We start from the raw sequence: 17601 nt of genomic DNA on the forward strand, positions 1-17601 counted from the left end.
TCTAGAATTCCCTTGCCACCTAAGAGTAGTTGCTGGGGAGAAAGGACCTTTCCAGCACGACAGTTTAGGAGTACCCTAGTTTCAGAATATTTTCCCCAAAAACCTTGCCTAGTTCCAACTTGGTCTCTCTGGCATCTGGCAAAGTACTTTTTGTCTCTCCAAACTTTTACATGTTTGTTATTCTAGTTCATGTGTGATTTTTACCTGGTTTTATTCATTTGTTGCTATTATGTATTCTATCAAAATTTCATTGCAAGCCACCTATAAAACTGGATGGAAAGACAGAGTCTGGATGTAAATGATAAACAAATCATGGGGGCCTCCCTACTCTGATGTACTTTATAATGCCAGAAGGCCAAGACAGACAATGAAGAGTGGCATGTTTCCACCATGCCGGCTTATAAACCTCTCAGAAGCATACGGATGGCCACTTCAGAGAAGATGCTTGGATAGATGAACAGGGTTGATCATGAATTTATGATGAAACTATTATGTAGATGAATAAGCTCTCTATTGTGCCACTGTTCAGAAAATCATGGAAAGAGGACACTCGGTTTTAGATATTCTGTGGTTCTTTGGAATAAAAAGCAAATACAATAATGTGAATCCTCGTTTTAAAAAATGTACAACCTGCAAACTGCATGTTTTATTTTACATTTTGAATAGGTGTTTTGGTAAAACTTCCTAGGCATATTCTAATGTAATATGGTCTCCAGTGGCCAAAAAGCCTTAACTTTTGTATTTTGTATTCAGTAGCTGAATGTTGCTGCTTTTCAGCTGTCATTATTTAGATGCAAGTACAATGGCTTCACCAAGATGGTACAACAGGAACTGCAACCAAGGGAAAACATTTTTAGACTCGTGTATTTTCTTTTAAAAAGAAAAGAAAAGACCCTTTTTTAAGTGGAAGGAATTTTATTTTACTTTAAATTACACCATCAAGCTGGGTAATTAATCAGGTAAAATATATATGCTACCTCTTTCACAGTTTATGAAGTTCAGATTATGGACCACACACACACACACACACACACACACACACACACACAATTTAATTTAATTTAATTTTGTAATTGTTCTGTGAAAACACTTTCAGTCTGAATTTTCTAAACTAGATCTCTTTTTCAAGGACACTCCTGTTGTCACTTCTAACTGGATCTGCTTTGGCATCCTGTTCAGGATCTGATTTCTTTCTCTTTTTGAATCTGTATCATACATGGCTGACATGGCTGTTGAAACTGAGAAAGGCAGGACTTGCTTATCTACCTGCGTACAGTGGTGCCTTGGGAATTCATAATAGTTTGATGGTTCCCATCTACTTTGGCTTCCATTATGTCTCAGCTTTTTGAACCTGAGCATGTCTGTCCAGCTTGACAAAGAAGGTTGCAGCTGTCAAGTCTCAGGAACCTTCACTCATGTGAGTAAGTGCAAAAATCACCATAAAACTTCTGGTGTTCATTGTTCATCATCTCTTAAGTGCAAAGTCCACACTGAATGGCTTTCTGAAACTGTATTCAAACTGGTATTTCACACAGATTTACAAGTTACTGGCAGGACTGTCCTTGTCCTCCTAAGACATGGCAGAACAATTCCTAACAGTATTTACCTGGCAATAGTTCTGTTTGCTTGTTTTTGCTAGAACACTCTCTCTGAATGCAGGTGCCCTCTCTCTGTCTTTCTCACTGCATTCGTTTACACATGTTCTTGTCAGAGTTTGCATGGTCCTATCTTAATTTTAAAACAGGTCTGTGTGAAACATGGAAGTGACTTCTGTAAATTCCAGATACTATGTTTAGGCCTATTCAGAATGTGAGTGTCTTATAGAATGGCTCTATAATCACCTGTTAATATTAAACACAGAGAGAAACAGAACAGATATAGAGGAAAGTGGTAGTGGTGGCGCAGAGAGGTTAACTAGAAGATTCTGTCTGGCAGCAATTGTTTTCCTAGGTCTTCTAGCTAACTTATCTCCTCACCCACCACTTTACTCTCAACAATCTCTGTAGTTGTTCTGTTTTTTTCTCACTCTGTGTTTAATATTTACAGGTTATTATAAATCCAGCTAGCCGACATTACATTCCACATAGACCTAAACACAGTACAGTCACCCCTCCTAATGCACGGTTCTAAGATACGTGTTCTTGAATATGTGTGGAGGGGCGAACTCCACTAATTGCAATGGGGCTTGAATAAGTGTGAGCCTCCATGGGGGGGGGGGCGGAATGGATCCCCCGCGAGAATGGAGGGCCATTTGAACATGGAATTTGCAGAAGTCACTTTCATGCTTCAAAGAGACCTGTTTTAAAATTAAGGATGAGACCATAAGTGACTGTAAAGGGATAGGAGCCCCTGGTATGGAACAGGGATGTCACAAGTGGGGTGCAGGGAGTATGAATCACGCCAGATGACACCCCAAGGGGGTGACACCACTGTTCCACAGACATCTGCCTTTGAGCAGAAACCAGTTGTGGTGTTCAACTTTAAAATGCTAGAGATGGTGTGAGTGTGGTGAGGCTCAGTAGGAGAAGAAAGGAGGGGCTTCAGGTTTTTAAAATTTTGTTAATTTTAAATATATATTTTTAAACAATATTCTTTTCAGAATATATTACCAATTTTCACTTTAACCACAATGAAACAATGCACATTTAGGCTGCGTGTATGATATTGTAATTTAAAGGGATAATTTTAATTTTGCTAGTTGTTTATGTCACAGCTATTGCCATGACATTCAGTGATATATGGGAATTAGGATTTATGAGTAACATTAGTACAAAATACATTACTAAGGTTTCTTTGTAGTGTGGTATGGGAGGAGGTCAATGGGGAGCTACTGGGTGACAACAATCCTAGTGATGCCGTATACTAATGAATGATGGGTAAAGTATTTGGTTGAGATGTGGTCACAGTATTGTTTGAAGTGTTGTTTTGTGGAAGATTTTGGCTTTTGTTCACCTTCAAGCTTATAGATCCTTTGAGGAACAGAATCCAAAATCTCACTTGAGATTCATACTTTGAAAGGGAGTAACATTTTAGACTCCTTCATGCAAAGTGTCTTGAACATGAAACAAAATGAAAAGCAAAACAAAACACAGTGGGGGCGTAATGCAGGCTGTTTTTTGAGCTTGACTGACACCTTTGAGTACAAGGTCATCTCATGGTTCTTTGAAGCAATTTCTTGTGTTCCTAATTGCACAGAGCGCTGTTGAATTAGAGAATGCTTGGGAACATCAATTACAACCTGGGAGGTTTCTTTTATTTCTCCTCAACCCCCTCCCCAACTTCTGTTATTTTTGCATGGTTCACATTGTGTGCAACAGCAATGAGGAAAGCTTGGACTTAACAGCAGATTTCTTCATTAGAAGGCTAGGCATTCTGAGTTTATAGTCCAGTCTTCTTAACATCACTCTTGGCTTTTTGTTTTGAATTCTTCTTCTCCTTATGTGTTCGATGGCTCTACAGATTGAGTTACCCAAACTCAAGAAAGATCTATTTGAAATAACTCAAATATTATTATAACAAACACAGTGAAATACATGTAGAAATAAGAAAGTCAAAGGACCTTCGCTGTCTGTACATACACACTTTAGTAAAGTGAAAAGAAAGGTGAGAACTGGATTGAGTCAATGTAGGGAATTCTCTTCAAGAAGGTTGCTGTAAATCAAAAGGCCACGATGATATTGTAGCTCTGCTAGTATTTGTAAGCAGTTCCCCAGGAACCCCTCTTCCTGGGCTGGAAATCACAAATACCCAGATCTCTCAACTTTCTTTATACTTGGCTATATTAAGATAGAAATATTGCTGTTGTAACCACATTTGCTTTCCAGGGTTTGTGACCAGGAATACTTGGCAAATCTCAGTGGCATCTCTTGATCCATGCAACTGTTTTGTTCTATCTAGTTTCCACGGAGGGGAGGAGGGAGTTGGAAAGCCAGAAGAATAGGAATAAGTATCTCAAAGAGATTGTGATAATTGGCCTTTGTAAAAATCGGAAGGACAATTTGAATCAAGCCTGTTCAGCAGTTAGCTCTTGGAACTTTTTTTCCCAGTACAAGGATTCATCCTTGGAAATTATTCATAACTGAGTATAGTTGGCCTTTCTTATGCATAGATTTTTTATACATGGATTCAAGCATCCATGGTTGGAAAATGTTTAAAAAAAGTATAAATTTCAAATATCAAACCTTAATTTTCCAATTTTGATAAGGGACACCATTTTGCTATGCCATTATATTTAATGGGACTTGAGCATCCACGGATTTTGTTATCCATGGGGGATCTTGGAACCAAACCCCAGCATATAACAAGGGTCCACTGTACTTGTCATTGATAAGTCTTACATAGAAAAGTTGGGAGTTTTTTCAAGAGAGAGGGAAAACCCTTTATTTTAGAAGTTGACCACTTAGAAAGTTTGTAAAGATAAGCTTTCAGTCTATGGCCAAAGTGGTTCAGTTTCTTTCATATTACAATGGAATCCTTATGTGGCAAGTTAGTCCTGAAACCTGTTGGTAATCTCAGCTAAAGTCGATTCATTGAATGAACTATTGAATGGTAAGTCAGTACTTACGTAATTACCATTGATTCAGTGAGCCATCATCAGCAGAAGTCATATTTTCACAATTAGTTTTTCAATGTGATGAGATTTTCATGTAGAATAACCCACGTGAAAAATGGCACAACACAATATCATGAGTTAAAGCAATATAATTCCGATTTACTAGTTATACTTGAGGGAAGACCTCCTCCCTTAACATTCTTCTCACTTCAAAAGAGCAGCAGGAGTGGCCCTGCTTGGAATCCCATCTGGGTTGGAGACAAGTTGTTGGCAACAAGAGAGAGATCCATCTCAGGAGCATTGCCTATGAAATGGTCACCTATTCTGGCTATCTTTCGCTGACTGATAAACACTCCCCCCTCCCCATTCCAGTAAGCTTTTCTCTGACATTTTATGTAAAGGTTATGTTTCATCTGTGGATTCAGCCTTTTATTTTCATTTTGTATTATGACATTGGGGTTATAAAAGGCTGTAAACAGTCCTGGGTAATAGGCAATAGAAGGGTAGGATAGAAATATGTCTATCTGTGTTTCGTTAATAAAAGATTGCTCTTAACGTTCTCTGTAGGAGAGAGTCAGGAGATGTATTTAGGGTACTTCTTTGGGATCATTCTAGGAAAATACTATGGTTTTTATGGAAGATTCAGACCTTCACAAAGGGCAAAACACCTTATGTGGAGAACACCTCTATGATTTGGAGGTACATATGAATGTTAAGTAAACATAAGAATATATGTGGCTCTGCCTCAGTCAAATTAAGTATCATTGTGAGGAACTAGTGATTGGAGTAGGATAAATTCAAGAGCAAAGGAGTAATAAGAGAATGCTTGCAACATCCACTGCTTGCTATTTGGGTTCTACTTCTGGCAGGCTTATCCAGATGATTTTTAAATTATGAATTATAAAGGAATTTTAAATGTGGCTTTTTTTAAATGTGTATATCTTATTTGTCTTTTTAAACTATTGTGTTTTAATTGATATTGTGTTATTGTTTGTTGTTGTTCCCTGTCTTGATCCATGGGGAGAAGTGGATAAGAGATAGATGTTATTGTTGTTATTGTTATTGTTATTTTTACTATGATCAGACACTTCTAGAAAATTAATTAGTGAATTTCATGGTGTTGTGTACCTTCAAGTCACCTGCCAATGTAACAATGACCTCATAAATTTCATATGGTTTTCTTAGATGAGGAATTCTCAGAGGTGGTTTTGCACCCTTTCTTTGCACTGACATGCACCAGAATAAACTTCTTGTTCATTACTAACTTAGAGTCCTTCAGACTGATTCTAGAGTGAAGCCGAGTGAGAAAAGTAGATTTGTAAGGGAGGTTACCATCCATTTCTTTTCTTTCTTGCCTCCTTCCTCCACTTGGCATGCTCTCTCTTTCTCATTTAGTTCCAGGATTGATTGTAAGTGGCTCTCATCAGAGGTTTGATTGTAAGTGGCTGCCATTTCACAAAATTATACACATAAAAAACACTAGATGGACAAAACATTTTGCTTTACAGTGGTAAGCAACCATATTACAATTAAGTCTGAATACTTTTCAATAATTTGGGGCATGTGCGGGATGATGGGAAGAGAACACAATTACTTCCAGTAGATCTATCAACCAAAGAACACTACAAATCTGAGGAAATCTTGAATTAATGCACTGACTGAAATTTAAAAGTTAAGGTATGGAAATGTGGGGGAGGGAGGATAAATATTCTTATGCTGCCCCCTTGTGATGTTATTCATTAAACAGGTTCTTGTGGCACAGTGCATGGTGACCACTGTACAATCCAATACAAGGATTAAAATATCTTTACTGCAGGCACATTGTGCTCATTTTGTTCTTAAATGATTTGTCTCCATGTGGGGAGCCTCTTAGATTCAAATTCCTGACACAGTTTCAAGTAACTTGAAAAGTGTGAAGTTAGTGGGATAGGACTCTTTCTGGATTACAAGAGTTCTGTTTCTGTATGCATGGATGCAATAGGAAGGCCAGGGACTACCTGGAATGTCCTGCTGGTCCCAGACATCTAATACAATTTTGCTTGCTAGATGGATCATGTGTGCTTTTCCATTCCATTCTTTGGACTTTAGGTATAAAATGGAGTTAAATGGAATAATATGGAATTAGCGTATGGACATTACCAATTGTCTTCAGCTTTTTGACTTGAATGGTCACATTTCTAAAGAGTTAAATAGAAGGTTCTGCATTCTTCTTTATGGACATGATGTCTTGCCAAAAGACTAAGGTTCTTTTTAATATTATGAAGCAATAAGCACATGGATGAGTTTAGAAGCCAAAGAATGTATTAAGTAGCAAGCAAAGATGATGCAAAGAAAAATAATTAAATCTCCTAAATGGGAAATTCTTACTTTCCCTTTCAGTTACTGGGAACTTCTGGTGAATGATAGTGAAGGAGCCCTAGGCTGATGGCCAACCATCAGCAAATTCATGGTCCAAGTTTCTGCTGATGTTCTACCTGGAGAATATCTTGGGGTCTCACTATTGTCAAGAACTTTGAGTGCTGCATGCAGTTTTTAGAAACAGCATGATTAATTGCCTCTATTGTTATGGTTATGTTCTTGGACCTTATAAATGTGTATTAATACTTCTACCATCCAGTGATACGTTTGGGGGGGGGGGTGGCAAGTGGCTGATATGGAGTAAGATCATTTCCAGTTACAAGAATGTGTTCCTCAAAATCAAAGAATTAACCATCAGATTTGAGGCTCCTTTCTGGTAGTCTATCCTTCAGTCTCTTGAGAAGAGTCAGGCAAAAACTTACAACTGTTGCATGTTATCCTGATACATAATAGTAATTCAGTAAACTTCCTTTGCATGTGGGTTTGGTTGATTAGACTACTTTGTAGAAAACTGTGGGGAACAGTTTAGATCAAGACTTAGTAATACTTAGGCTAGAGCTATTAAACACAGTTGGATTTTGGTTATTCATGACTCCATGCAACGCACAATGTTCACATGTGCTCTTATGGACAGTAAAAATGCATGAAGTGATACCTTCCAATATAATCTGATGTATGTGTGAACATTTGTCTGATATATGCACATTTGTCATATGCTGCAAACCATTAAAATTATTCTTTCTCTCACTGTGAGGAGATTTATATGTTTATCCAGTCTTTTTAAATAGCATGATGATAGGAAATATGCTTTGGAAATTTCAAAATTAGTTTCTTCTGATAGAATGATAATCTACATCTTAAATAGTCATCCTGCATTCCTTTACTATTGGCATCTAGGACTATTGAGTTCAGCTAGGCAAGAACTTGGTGAACATTATGGATTTTCTTTTTTAAAACAGCTGCTTTTGTATAATTTCATCTTAGTATCAAATGTGCTAGGGCTAAAGAGCCAGGGTTGTTTATTTAGTGTAGTGGTGATTATAGTATTCAGCAAAGAGCAGGAAGACCTACCAGTAGATTGGAATCTAGAGATGCCCGTTAAACTCTTTGGTGATTTCAAAGCATCCTTCTCCATACCTAAACATAACCCCACAGGTTTGTTGTGAGGATAAAAGTGCTTCCCTATTTACACCTTTGGAAGAAGATTAGTATAAAAATGTAGTACCGTATGTATGTAGTATCTGAACAGTAGCATGCAAAACTGCAGGATTGGCATGACTATCACAAATGTGTCTTATGCAAGCACAGCTGGAATGAATGGGACATGCCATAAAAGAAGATAACATTTGCTGGGAAGTCTTTATATTTGCTTAGGAAGACAAACAACATCAGAATTATTGTTGACAAAGTAAAAAAAAATATGGAAACCAACTACCATAAAAAGTAGCTGTTAGTTTTTCCATAGGAGGGCGACTAAAATGGTGAAGGGTCTGGAAACCATGCCCTATGAGGAAAGACATAGGGAGCTGGGGATGTTTAGCCTGGATAAGAGAAGGTTAAGGGGTGATATGATAGCCCTGTTTAAATATTTGAAGGGATGTCATGTTGAGGAGGGAGCAAACTTGTTTTCTGCTGCTCCAGAGACTAGAACACGGAACAATGGATGCAAACTGCAGGAAAAGAGATTCCACCTCAACATTAGGAGGAACTTCCTGACAGTAAGGGCTGTTCGACAGTGGAACACACTCCCTCGAAGTATAATGGAGTCTCCTTCCTTAGAGGTCTTCAAACAGAGGCTGGATGGCCATCTGTCCATGATGCTTTGATTTAGATTTCCTGCATGGCAGGGGGTTGGACTGGATGGTCTCTTCCAACTCTATGATTCTATGATTCTAAGTGCAATATTCCAGGTATGTGTATGCCACTGATATAATGAGATCAGCGAGATCTTTCCATACTGATACAATTTAAAATCTTGCTGCCAGTAATATAATAAGACTTTTGTTTTACAGCTGTTTATGATCTTTGGGAAAGAGAGATAAAATAGTAATTGCTGGTGACACTGGAACTGCCTTGCCTGATTTTACTGATTTCAGAAAATATGTCTTCACCAAAGAACAGGTGTACCAATATCTCTTCACCCTTGCCAACAGTATTATTATTATTATTATTATTATTATTATTATTATTATTATTTAGTATTATTGCCAGCAATAATTTGCCCTTCAAATTATGATTAATGTGCCTTAAATGTATATGGGTAAGATACCTTCTGTGAATGGTTTTTCAACATTGTTGATTCCAAAGATGAGAGGGGAAAGGCTTCTGATTTATGGCAACCCGAAGGTGAACATATAGGCGGGTTACAGACCACCATTTAGGACGCACTCCACGCGTCCTAGGATTAGGAAGGGGCATCCTAGGGTTAGGAAGGGTTGCCCCTTCCTAACTGGCCCTGTACCCAACACGCGCGGAGCGCATCCTAAATGTCAGTGCCCATCCACATGGGCGCTGCCATTTTTACGTCTTGGACGCACAGCATCCAGATGTGGCACACCGGAAGTGACGCCGCGAGTGCGCACCTCACGCTTCACGGTGCCACTTCCGGGGGCCAAAAAGGAGCGCCATTTCAGGGCTCCTTTTTCACTGCGGCCGGAAGCCTCGCGGTCTGGCCACTGGGGCTTCCCGCTGCAGCTAATGGCGGCGGTGGCAGACCGCCCACTTTAGGGCGGTCTGTAACGCACCATAGTGGTTTTTTTCTGGGGCTCAGAATGTGTGACACACCTGTGGTCATCCTGTGGGTCTGCATGGCCAAGCAGGGAATCAAACCCTGGTGTCCAGACCATTAATTCATTTTGTAAATAGACTATCAAGACCATCCACTCCAGGAGCTTTCCTGTTTTGTTTTGTTTTGTTTTGTTTTTTTAGGTTATAGATAACTTCTTGTATTTCTTTAAAGGTTATTTTCTGAGATAAGAATTCCCTGTGTGATTCAGATAGTTTTTGCATCTTAATGTCCTTTAGGAAAGAGGTAATATCGAATTTGTTAATGGGGGAAGGTGTATATAATATTTTATAATAGGCAAAAAAATTATTAACAACAATGGGATTGTAGATGTTCTGTTTTCCTTTTTTTCTGCAACACATTTGCTAGTAATTTATTAAATTCATAGTATTTCTCTCTGTGTGTGTGTGTGTGTGTGTGTGTGTACTGTAGTGAAACACCTGTGTCAACATCTCATTTATTTTTCTCTTTTCAGCAATTGATTCAATGGTTTGGATATGAGGAACTGCTGCTGTTTTATGCCACTGTTATCAGTCATGTTGAGTTGTTTTTGTGGGCAGCAGGTGGGGAGAGGGGAGAAGATTCACACAACAAGGTGTTAGAGTAAATAATCTGAAATTACAGAAGTATTTTTATAGAAATACTATATAAGCCAAACTGCTGAACTATCAGACTGTTAGGCTTAAGTAACTTGGTTGAGCTGTAAGAAATTCAAACTCTGGTGTTGTGGTTTATCTATTAATAAAGAAAATATAGTACAGGTTTCTTTGATGTGGAACCCAGTCTTGAATATAAGAGAAGCTTAATTAGAAGAAGAATTTAGTTCATTTTTTAAACCCTGGTTTATACACCATCCCCTTCTTTGTAAGGGAGAGCAGATATTAAATATTTTATAGTAAACCATGTCGTTTTAATGGGATTTTTAAAAAAAGACACTAGACACTTAAACTCTTTCTGGTTGCTTTCTACAGATTTCCCCCTCCTCTCCTCCGCCTTGCATTTTTCCTCTCATTTTTCTCCACACTTTTATGATAACTTGATGGCTGTCATCTGCTGTGAAAGCATGTGGCAGCGAAAGCACATTGCTGTCATGGAACAGGGACATCCTGAAAGAGATGGCATGTATAGTGTTATGGAGGCTGCACATTCAAACTGGTCTCAGCTTACAGCAATGATGAGATTCCCTTTCTGAGGGTTGTGTTGTATGTGTGTGTGTACGCATACATATATTGCCTATGCTGACACAGGTCATAAATGCAGACAACTTAGGCTATGCATGAGAGTTAGCAGCAGGAGCTCAACTGAAGAAGCACTTGAGCAATATACAGAACATGCATCCATTTTGTTTCTAAAATTAAAGGGGAGGGTGGCTGATCCAGTTTTTCTCTGTGACTTAAGGAAAGCCTTAGCTGCCTTCTGAAAAAGAATAACACTTTAGATGCAGTGGCTTACAACTGATTGCCTCGCCAATGAGTTTCTGTTCTGCTCCTGAATCTCATGAACAGTGTTCTGATTAACTTCCTGCTTATAATTTGTGAACTGTGTACCATTAACTTATGTTATCACATCAGTTAATTGTGAATGTCAAAGAAACAAGGAAGACAAGCTATCATATTTAAACAAATACAGATATTAATCTTGAGCCAACGACTGGACTGCATTTCATTTTAGTGTTGCATGACAAATGTGTAGACTGACTCATTATTCAGAAACCCTTTTCATCATTCCAGTTTATGGGGAAAATACAGATTTTTCAAAGCTAGTTTTCTTCATACTCCCTAGTTTCCCTCCTTCTTTTTAATGGTAGTGAGCAGAGTTCTGTTCATATCTTTTAAAAATGTCTACGGTCTGAATAGGTTTTGAGATTTACATTTTTCTTTTTCAGAATTATACGTTGTACCATAATAGTCTATGTCTTTCTAAATATTTTGATATTGTTGCCTTTACCATACATTGGTGTGGCATTCCATTATATATGGTATACAATATGTCTTAAACATGCATTTAATTGCCATCTTTCCATTAGGAAACAGCTCCCATATAATGTGAAACAAAGCCATAAACTTCAAGTTACCTTTTAAGTAAGTCAAAATAACAAGGAATTTTATTTCTACATTCACTGTAAATCATGGTGGGATTTGAACTTACTAATGAAGAAGAACATACAAATCGTACAGATTACATTATGTCATACAGGATATTGTTGTGTTTGAGTTGGACAACTTTCTGCCAGATTTCCTGTCTGTGAACTAGGAGAGAATGAAGAAACTGGTAGTGGGGTGTGTGTGTTTGTATTAAAGTGGAACTGAATATTCAGTGACCAAAGCTATAGCTCATTGGGTAAAGAAGAGCATCTTCATTCATTTATTACAGGCCACACATCAGCAGATTAAGACACACCCAGGGTTTTGCAAGTAAATTTTTGGAGGATTGAGTCTGGTGAATGGGTAGCTTTAAGACAAGGATGTTAAATCTGCATCAAAAGTAATAGACCATTGCTTCTCAGAGGCTCTGAAATGGGAAACCATTCCCCCTTCTCCAATATACCAGGGACTAGTATTGTATTTGTGCCCATTGCCTACAACCACTTTTTTTCTCTTCTGGAAATTTACCATGGACCAACAGCTCATGAACTGGTAGATGGTCCACCACTTTAAATAGCACTGCCACAGACAGTGGGACCTTTGGGACTATAACAGATAATTCCTTGGACTACTTCTACTGTATTCACAAAGCTAGATGCAAAATTTGTTTGTGCGGATGCTCTTTGTAGTACATTGCACATTTTATGGCATCTTTCTCCAAAAGACTTTCATTACAGCTTTAGTACTTTCATCACAGCCTTATGACCTTTATGATCTCCTATGTGGTGAACAAAATAGAGAAGCAGAGAAAAGCATCAATTTGTTTTTCATCTGAGATACTGAAATGCCTAAACTAGTTTTTGATCCAAATAATCTATCTGGAACATTGCAGATTCTGGTCTGTGCAGGCATGAGAGGTGACATTGCTTATTTTTGAGCAACCAGAAACCTTCAGCTGGAGCTCTGCATAAGTGCAACTGGCCATCTGGGAGTCAACATTAAATGAAGAGAAATTGCATTTTTGATATAAATTAAGCCAGGAAAAATATGCTGGGCCTTGAGTTTGCTCTTTTTTGTTTGTTTGTTTTTTCAGGTCAGGCTTCTCTGACAAGATATAATTTTTATGAACAAGACTACTAAATATTGGATTGTACTGACCCTGATGGGAACATGGTATTTTGCTTTGTATTGTGTTCCTATATGGACACTCCTCATTTTATCTTTCTACTGGTTTGAAGCAAAACTTGTCTTCTTATCTATTATTTTATGCCATGTTTTAAACTGTAAATTGCTTAATTGTATTTTAGGAGGGTTGGGATTTTGGGATACAGGAATGTGTGTTTTAAAGTTGTAGTCGCCCTGGTAGTGTTACATAGAGGGGCAGGATAACAACAACAACAACAACAACAACAACTGGTTTCTAACAAATGCTGAAATGCACCTTTTCCAGTTTGTTATAGCTGGACATTGGCTTGCTAGTGATGGAACAAGAGGTTACTAACCCATGCTAGTGGAACTATTGCCACTCGAGGAATCCCTTGCTTTCGCGTGATAGAGGAGTAGATCTCATTGCACCTTTGAGACTGAAGGCCAGTACAGACGGCCCAAAAGGGTGGGTTTATGCTGTCTTTTTGAGTGCCAGATTGGGGCTGCGGCAACCTCATGCTATGACCCCGACCCAGCATTTTTCGGGCCCAAAAAGAAGCTGTAAAATGCCACTCCTTTTTAGGTGGAAGAAGGACCGCTGTTCCACTGCGGTGCCGGCTTTTTGCTGCTCCTGATGTGTGCGGTGTATAAATGCTATGCCACCAGAGTGCCGCAACACTGCCCACCGTATGAGTGGATGGACAGCATGACACCAGCTTGGGGGCATCATCGGGTATGCATCCTCTAAATGCCATTCCCCCACACCGCCCCCAAGCCGTTGCATTGTTGGCGGCATGAGCTTTCGTAGACTAAAGTCTACTTCCATCATATGCATTTGGAGGATACATGAGGTTGCTTTTAGCTGTTATTATACAACTCTCTGGTTGTGCTGCAGTGGGAGAGGTTATGAAACCTAAGTTAGAAGTAAGAAGCATTTACACACCTTCCAAAAGTAGGGAGGGAGGGGAAAAGATAGACACTGTGGGTAAATATTGTTTTTAAAATGGTGTATGTCTAGTTGGTAGTGTACACCTGGTAAACTTTGGCTAGCCTTCCTATTTTATTCCTAGCTAACCGGTTCTGCCTTCTTGAATATGCACAGAAATTCAGTTTAGATAGGAGCAGCTGTTTTGAACTTGTTTGTGAACTTCTCAGCAAGAAATTGAACTGTCCTCATATGCATTATTATTTCAAATGCTTCCATCCCCACCTGTTAGTATCAATAATCTATATTAGAAAACCATCTGTCAGCTGGTTATGACTCAAGGCAAGTTATGTACAAATACAGAAACTTAAACAAATATTCGAGCTGCCTACAGAATTATCACACCTCAGTATACTTGTCAAATTATACAATGGGGAGCAATTATTGGACCTGTCCGGTGAAATCTTATTGTGGTAATTTTGTAGGATAAACTTCACTTCTTGTACAAATATAGCTTGCATTTGGTATTCGGTCAGTTGTTTGTCCATTCTGAAAAACATTCTGATGGTACCACATATTTTTTTTCATCTTCAAGTCAGAATAAGACTCCTTCAAAATTCCACACTGGTAGTAAGTTACTAATATCTCTAAGTGATATTTCATACATGACTTCAAATGTTTTCTGAAGTTAATCCATGGAGATGAACTGCAACCCAACTTTGAACTTAGAATGCATAGCATTCTGCATGCATCTTCTGGCAACAGAAAAGTCAATGGGCTTTTGCTAACATCTATCACAGAGCAATCTAAACTTCTGTCCCTGTCCCTGTCCCTGTGTCTGTATACCAGATCTGATGTCCAGTAAACTTTGATAGACTGGATTTCCCCTCACTGTTGATCGGGCAATGAGATGACAATAAATTTCCTAATTTAAAGGAGCCCAATGTGGTCTGGCTGAATTTCTGCTATATATAGGTGACATAAGTAGACAGTTGATAAAACCAATGCACAATGTTTAACTATGTTTTGAGAAGTGCCGCAGAGATAGCCATCTCTTTTCATGATACCCTAGTTATGGAACACTTCCTTAAAGAAGTATGACTGGCATGCTTAGCATGGTGATTGCTTTGGCACCTTGTTGGCTCAGTATCTTATTTGGATAGCCTGTTGTGCATTTCATTACATTTTAAAGACTGTTTTATAGTTGTATTTTATATTTTGTTACAGTTACTAAAAAGTAGAAAAACGCTCAGTAACTTGTGCAAATACCCCTTTATACATCTTGGCAAGAGAAGACAGAAGCAGGACCTCCAACAAAATGTTGCAGTGTAGAGTGCTTCAGTTCAGAGTTTTGACTTGTGAGCCATGGATAATCAGTTTTCTTCCTTCTCTCCCCTTGCTCACTTACACAGTTATGTATGTGAACATGATTGGTAACTTTGGCTTGTGCTGGGGTTATTATCCCCGAGGATCTGAAGCCAAGAGAGGGATTTTCCATTTTTAAAAGTTGCCCTACACCTGCTGATATCTTCGTCTTCAGTATGAGTGCTACACCTTTGCTCTGTGTAGGGAAAGGCATTGATTTTTCTGTATGAAAAAGAACTGTCGTCATTATTTTTCTCTGATAAAGGTTAAAATTCAGAGAGGAAAAAGTTGTTTTTTAAAGTGCAATATCATATGTAGCTAGAGAACTGTTGAGAACTTATGAGCACAGTAATTAAGGAAACTGGATTGGGATCTTATCTGATAGATAATGTGTGATGAGTCTTCTGTTGAAACACCCTGGTAAACTGATCAAAAAGTGGATGAACGTCACACTACCTTAGTCTAGGATAAAAACCACAATATGAAATGATTTTGAGGACTCTCAATTTACGTAGATACAGTCTATATTGAAAGAATTCTCAGTAATCTGCCAAGGAGTGCCAATCAGATATATATGATTATGCCTACCACAGTTCCCATAGCTTACATTGATGAAGGCAACTTGTGCCCTGCAAGGTGTTGTTGGACTACACCAGTAACTATGCTAGCTAGAGTTGATCGGAAATGCAGTTCAGCATAATCTTGATAGCCTCACATTATCCACTCCTTACTTACATGATGTCTAGTCCCATTTTAGAGGGGTCTGCAACTATTTCAGAGGAGAAAAGATCCCCTCTACTCATATATTTGTCAAGAAACTGTCTGTGCATGTCTGTCCCCTAATTATCCATAAATAGTTTTCATAGAAGTCCCCATGAGTAGATTCTCTGGTAACTGACAGCTTTCCTACACCAGAAATTTTAATAAACACGGATGCTATATGGCTGTTCTTGGTAGATGGAGAGCTTTGGGACTTCAGAAGAGATGGGAATGGTTACATAAGGTCCTAGCTGCCAATATATGCTATTTTCATAACAATCTGCTAGAGAAACCACTTCTTCAGATGATTGCAGACCTGGAAATTAAATGATATCAGCTGGAGACCAGTTACTGGGGGTGAGCAGCTTGCTTAGGTGCACTCATGTCATATCCAAATCACACAGATTTGGATCAGCTCGAGTTCCTGTTTTCAAGAGCACTGCCACTCTTGCACCATATGTGGGTGGAATGGGAATAAGCAATTTGCTCACACCATTTTTATCTACATTACAGTTCATCTTTTTCTTGAAAATGAAGCTCAAATAATCAAATCTGTTTGTTGTTAGCCCAAAGCTAAACCTCATGTGTAGGAAGATGACAAATGTATAGTAGCCTCAAATGCACCACCAAAGCGTATCATAAACAGAGTTTCCAGTTTTGGATTACTGTAGCATGTTTTGCAGTAGGTCACATCACAATAGATACAAACATGCCACATCTTTAAAAATTATTTTGCTAAGATTCATTTGAACATTATCTTTTAATTCAAATTCAACTTATATTCAAATTCAGCTTAATCTAATTAGCTGCTCTTTTAAGACCATTGAACTACAGTAAGTTTAATTACTGTGGAAATGGTGTAGGCCTACATCTGTCTTTGCTCCCCCCACCCAGCTTGGTTTGTATTTTTCCCCAGTTAAAAACTATAGTAATGTCAAATCTATTTTTGTTGACTTGTTAGTGCTGTGCATTACTTGCTTGCACAAACACTGTAGTGTAAAGTGATTGCTTGCATTATTTTAATTAAGAAAAATTAGCCAAAATCAGCTTCAAAAATGTAGCATGTTATTTGCTTTCTCATTTGTATATATTTTGGGCAAAATTCCATTTTTCTGTTGCTCACTGTTCTCAAAATATGCAGAAGTTGTCTGGATTTGCTAATTCAGGAACTGGAGCAGTGAGATTGCTAAATTTATTCCTCTGAAGACTAGAATGGTAAACTAATTCTACTACAGTTTATTTTAAATCTTGCTTGAAATCAGTGTTCTGGGATATAAAGTTTGTAGTTATCATAGTGTGTGTGTGTGTGTGTGTGTGTGTGTGTGTGTGTGTGTGTGTGTAATTTGTAAACCATAAAAAGACTTTGTCCTGTTGACATATCCCACTTTTTTCCCAACATATTTTTTTAAAAGTACAGCAAAAAATAAACGTAAAAATGCTTATAATAAAAAGTTCAAAAATTCACAATAGTTAAATAAGGTATGCACAATTTGAAAGTTAAAACCATTTAAAAATCACAATGATAATAAGGTATATTAGCTATCCCATGTAAAGACTCTTCTTTTTAATTAATTTGTTTACAGTATTTTGAAATATTACATTTCACATGAGATACAGTAAACGAGGA

At 38.1% G+C, this 17601-nt stretch overlaps 1 protein-coding gene across 3 annotated transcripts in view; it reads left to right on the plus strand.

The window, feature by feature from the left end:
* The window catches only part of PTPRN2 (protein tyrosine phosphatase receptor type N2), a 651730-nt gene that overhangs the window by 551206 nt on the left and 82923 nt on the right, over nt 1-17601 (plus strand). The window lies entirely within an intron of this gene.

The sequence above is a fragment of the Sceloporus occidentalis genome, unplaced genomic scaffold (genome assembly GCF_023333645.1).
Source record: "Sceloporus occidentalis isolate IW3139 unplaced genomic scaffold, rSceOcc1.0.p SCAF_7, whole genome shotgun sequence".
Taxonomy (NCBI): domain Eukaryota; kingdom Metazoa; phylum Chordata; class Lepidosauria; order Squamata; family Phrynosomatidae; genus Sceloporus; species Sceloporus occidentalis.